Source organism: Pinus tabuliformis, chromosome 7 (genome assembly GCF_031772625.1).
Source record: "Pinus tabuliformis cultivar Carrire ecotype Pingquan chromosome 7, CPIR1, whole genome shotgun sequence".
NCBI classification, from domain to species: Eukaryota; Viridiplantae; Streptophyta; class Pinopsida; order Pinales; family Pinaceae; genus Pinus; species Pinus tabuliformis.
This window is the reverse complement of record NC_142293.1, coordinates 2,025,154,005-2,025,160,004: the sequence shown is the minus strand read 5'-3', so window position 1 is coordinate 2,025,160,004 and position 6,000 is coordinate 2,025,154,005.

The window sequence follows — 6,000 nt, the reverse complement described above, 5'->3', positions numbered from 1 at the left end:
CCTAATCAAGTTCAAATGCAATGGGGTAAATTTTGTTATTAACTTTAATTTTTTATGACCTAATACAAGTGAAATCAACTCAATTTAATCTCATTAAAATGTTCTAGAAAATAACATAAAATTACTACTTTTTGCTACAAGGGACTTCAAGAAATTCTAGACTTGTGAACTAGTAACCCAATCCATGTAGCTCACTGATTAAGATGACTTTTAAAAGTAATTATAAGGATGAATCATGCTTGTGACTCTGTAAATAACCTGAAAAATAACTTACTTCAATCATTTAACCCAATCCTACAACAAAATAAGCATCAATACTAAATGGAGAAATAGGAAAAACAAGAATAATAGATGCATGTGTATAAGAAGTGAAAATATGAAAATAAAACTATACAAAAGGGCTTTGAGGCTCCTCGAATGGCCAAGCCCAAGGATACTCATATTCCTATGAAGGATACCAAGCTTTAGAAGCTAAAAATGGCACCAAACTTCATTATTTGAATCAATCGAAGTACATCACCGCTAGAAATGAAATTGGAGCTGCTAACGAACAAGTTTTCTCCACAAAAAGACTAAGAAATACCTGCCTCTGTAGGAAAATTAAAATTGGTACTTATACAAAATGATGAGGAAGAATTCTCCTTGAAAGTAGGAATATTTCCCCTCCAAAATCTCTCAAATAGTGGATCTGGTTCCCAACACTAGGTATTTGCATTAAATGACAGTGAACACATTCCTAGATTTTCTCAATCATTGGAGCTCCAAAATTTGTGCAAAAATTTCATAATATCCTGTTGATTTATTATCCAATATTGATCCTCCTGTAGCAGGGAGCAAGTCCCTAAATTATCTCATCCTCTAAATCTTCATAATTTGCCCAATATTCTCTCAATTTTCTACAAAAATAAATAATATTAGGCACATAATAAGCAAGGATAAACCAAATTCATAACACCCATTAATACTACAAATTAACTTTATGATGTGAAAGTAAGGGGGTCAAATACATGTTTTAAGTGTCTATAAATAATCAAATGGGCCTAATAAAATAAACAATTATGGGGCCCATCATCTTACCCCTACTCAAATTGTTTCTCACCCTTGAACAACCTAGCCTTCTTCCTTTTTCCTTCCTTTGTCATGGTATCCTTTGGTATCTTCTTGATGTCTTAGGCACTTGTAGAGGCGGTTTCTTCTAAATAGAACTCAACTATGGATAGTATTTCTCTAGGCAACACTGATCTGAACTGAAACATGAACTCTACAACTTACATATGTAATCATAAACACAGAGATGCAACAGAAAAACACTTTATTTCATTTATATAAAAATACTGAACTATGCTTACAAACATAATGGAAATAACATAGCTCGGGCAATGGTAGCTTATCTCTAAGAAGAGATGTGGCGGCTACATGCCTCTGAACTAAGTTAACAATGAGGCTCCAGGGCCTTTTTATTATTAAAATAAGAGAAAACCCTAAACAACCGAAACCATAACCCGAGGAGATGTAACACCAAGAGTTTATGGGCCCTGTTGAGGTTAGTTGGGCAGCCAACTTCCTAGGGTGGTAACTTGGTCATATTATCTCCGTTTAACGTGTATGATACCTCGTTGGAAAGATATCTCCGAGGAAAAAAACTACCGACGTAGTTTCCATAATAATGCCTTAAGGAGTTTTGCCAAAAAAAATGTCGTCTAGGGTCTCAAAACGGCCGCGAAAGTTTAGGACCCGAAAAACTGCCAAAAATAGTAAACTGTGCTACAACTAAGGAAACTAAAAAACTGAAAGAAACAATGGTGAGGGTCTAAGTGGAATAGGCGAGTTCCCACCAATATCCACCTGGATCAGTCCTCCCCCCTTAGGAAGCAATGGTCCCCATTGCTTTGAGTTCCTCTATGAGATGAGGAAACTTCTGCTAAACTTGGTCCCTGGTGAGCCATTTGCCTTTGTGAAGGAGTTGCTTGCTTTGACAACTCGATATAGTTGTATCCCCTATTTCCAAGTGTTCTTGATTTGTATTTCCATGATATAATTAGTTGTGGCCCGTTCCATGCAGTCTGGGTTGAGATCTATTGGTGTGAGTTGTTTTGCAATGTCAGATGTGTCCAACAATGGTGAAAAGTATGGTCGAAGGAGATCTACATTGAAAACTGGATGAAAACCAAGGAACGATGGGATGTTGAGCTTGAAGGAATTGTCACGATGGCCTTGGTGATGGTGTATGACCCATATTGGAGTGGGCGAAGCTTGCGGTGGGGTCCAGCAAGGCGCTCCTTCTACAAATGTTGCCAAACTTTGTCGCCCACCTGGAACTTCTGTGGCACTTGATGTTGATCATGGCGTTGCTTGTACTTAGCATTAGCTCTGTCCAATATATCATGGACCTGTTGGCGGATGTGTTGAATGTGCTCAATGAAGTTTTTAGCCCTTTCAACTTCGGATTGCATGTGAGCCGAATCTACCTGAGTGGCTGCAAATGATATGGCCACATTAATGGGGCATAATGGTTGAAATCCCAACCCTACCTAAAAGGGGTTGTGGCCTGTTGAGATGTGGAGAGCTCTGTTGTAGATGTGTTGGACATAGGTGAGACTTTCATCCCATGTGTGTGGATGCTTTGAGTTGTACATATGCAGAATTTGTATGATCATCCTGTTGACAACCTCTGTTTGGCTATCAGTTTGTGGATGGAAAACCGTGGACTTAGTAAGTTTTGTATATAGGATCGACCAGAGACTTGACCAAAATTCACTCAGGAATCTACTTTCTCGATCTGAGATAATGGACTGTGGGATCGAAAAGTGTACCCACACTCACTCAAAGAAGAGCTTAGCAGTGGCCTCTACTGTGATACTCTTCTTGCAGGCCGCCATGATGGCCATCTTAGAGAATCTATCGACGAACACGAAAACGAAATCATTGCCATGCTTAGTAGAAGGAAGGATTGACACATAATCCATGGAGACATATTCCCAAGGCCGACTAGGAGTAGGTAGAGGAGTATACATGCCTTGCTTCTTGATGGTTGGTTTGGCAATGGTGTAGGTGGTGGAGGATCTAATGTACTTCCCAACATCCTGACGAAGTTTCATCCAATACAAATATTTCTGCAATACTGCCACTATTTTCTCTACTCTGAAATGTCCAACGACCCAACTGTAGTGCCCCTCCCAAATCATCTTGGCATGCTCACTTGAAGGAACACATATGTGTTCCAAGTGGCATAAAAATGCATCCTAAAGGTGAAAATTTGGAACTTGCTTCCCTTCCAGGAGTGTCTAGTATATTCTTCTGAATTCTCAATCACTCTTGTAAAGATGCGACCACTGTGATTTCTTGTGCCCACACGAGTTGAGCACAGTGATTAGCACCATGACTAGTGGTCGGATGAGGCAATCAACGACATTATTGGGGCTACCCTTCTTATACTTAATGTTGAAATGGAATTGTTGTAGATAGGTGGACCATTTCTAATGGCAATCGTTCTGCAACTTGCCTTGTGTCTGTATAAACTGTAGGGGCTGGTGGTCTATGTGGATGACTGTTTCCTTCCCCAGAATGTAATGGTTCCATTGACAGTAGGCTTGCACAATGGAATACATTTCTTTGTCGTAAGTGGGGTACTTTCAGACTGTGTCTGAAAGTGTCTCACTTTGGTAAGCCACTGGATGCCCATGTTGAGTAAGAACCGCACTAATAACATAGTCAGAGGCATCTATCTCAATCTCAAATGGTTGTTGCAGGTCTGGTAATGTGAGAACTAGTGCCGAATAGAGACGATTATTCAACTTAGAGAACACTCGTTGTTGGGTTTCCAACCAAAATAACTTTGCTTTTGATCCACCCTTGGTGACTTGACTTAAAGGCCAAGTGATATGAGAGAACACCAACATGAACCTACGGTAGAAATTGGCAAGACAAAAAAAGTTGTGGACCTCCATTAGAGTGGTTGGGGTTGGCCAATCCTGAATGACTTGTATCTTGGATGGGTCCACATGTACACGCTACTCATCAATGATGTACCCCAAATATTGAACCTGCGTCGGACCAAAGGTTCATTTCTCCAATTTAGCACACATCTTGTGTTGTCAAAGGGTTTGAAGGACTTGTCGAATATGGTGGAGGTGCTCTTCCCAACATTGGATGAAGACCAAGATGTCATCTAAATAAACCACCGCAAATGCATTGGTGAAGGGTTGCAAGATGTCATCCATCAGTCTCATGAAGGTTGCAGGGGCTTTCATCAATCTGAATGGCATGACCAATCATTCGAAAAGTCCCTCCTTGGATTTGAAGGCAGTCTTCCACAAATCGAAGGGTTCGATAGGCACTTGGTGATAACTTGACTTCTATTCAATTTTGCTGAAATATTTTCCCCCCTTGAGCTGGTCTAGAAGGTCATCAATTCACGGGATTGGGTACTTATTCCGGAAAATAATCTTGTTCAACACTCGATAGCCAATACAGATCCTCCAAGTCCCATCCTTCTTCTGTACCAATATAATCAGGCTTCGAGAGGGTGATGAGCTTGACCTGATGTGCCCTTTCTGTAGTAGTTATTGGATCTGCCTCTTGATCTCCTTGTTCTCCATAATAGAGCGTCAATAGATCAGTCCATTGGGCAGCGGCTTGCCCGTGGTCAGATCAATGGAGTGCTTGACCTGACAGCGCAAAGGTACCCCTGTGGGTGAGGCAAAAATATCCCTATACTCCTCCATAACCTTATCCATCTGTTGCTGCTATGCAAAGGAGCCCTACCTGGAAGCTGTGGCCACAACCTTCTTCTTGCCTTGGGGGAAAATCATAAGAAAAACAAATTTCCTTGTCTGGGAAATGATCTTATTGCATTGCTTTGCAGTGATCAAAGATATGGCAGTACGTGGGGCTACCTCTGGGATCCTATACAACTTATTAGCCAAAGTAATAATAAAAAAACGAGGTCTAGACTCATATAACCCATGTCGCTTCCACAAGTATGGTTGTCCTAACAATACATTAGAAACTTCATGAGGAGAAACGTCACACAATACCTCATCCATGAAGGGCTTGATGCTGTAGGTAAGGCGACACTGCTGGCTGATGCGAAGATCTTGTCCTTGGTGAAGCCACCCGATAGTGTACAACTGTGGACGTGCTGTAGTTTTAGACCCAGCCGCTTCAGGACCTCTACTGAAATGAGGTTCTTTTGGCTTCCGCTGTCGACAATGAACTGCTGGGGAGAACCCTTCACCCAGATATGTGAGTGGAAGAGGCGTTCCCCCTCCTCTGGATCTTCATGCTCAATTTTCTAGATCTTTGTGGTGGCCATGGTGGCACTGGGCTCCGTATCAATGATATTCTTCCCTTTTTCAGTTCCCTTATCAGGTTCTGATTCATAGTCAGAACCTAAGTCTGATTCAAAAGCCTTCAACTCGGCCACCAATGACTGCTTGGCCCGACACTCACTTGTATTGTGAGTGGAGCTCTTATGGAACTCACACCATTTTCCTGTGTCCTTCTTCATCTTTGTGGTGTTTTTCTTTGCTTGCGGCTTCAGTGGGTTGTCTTGGGTAGCCCTGCCTTAGCTTGGTCCTTTGTTCTGTGGTTTGGGGGTGCCTTTTCCTTGCTTTGGATTCACAGATCCAAAGTCCCTCTTCTTCTGCTCAATCTTTACAATGTAACGATATGCTGTGCCGAGCGAGGAGATGTCTAGGAACTCCATCTCGTCCTCGATGTACTTGTGTAGATAGCCACGGTACTTAAGCACCAAATGCCGCTCAGTATCCTTGATACCCAGCTTTGTGTGAAGGGTATGGAAGGTATTTGTGAATTCTGGCACATCTTGGTCCCTTCCCTGCTGTAGCGTGGTCCACTTTATGTATTTATCTCTATAGTTCCTAACAGGGTAATACTTTTCCTTGATGGCATGTCAAAAAGAATTCCAAGTGGGTGTGGCTGAAAACAAAGAGGGTTCACTCTCATCCTTTTGTTCACAATAGGTTTCCCACCAGTCCT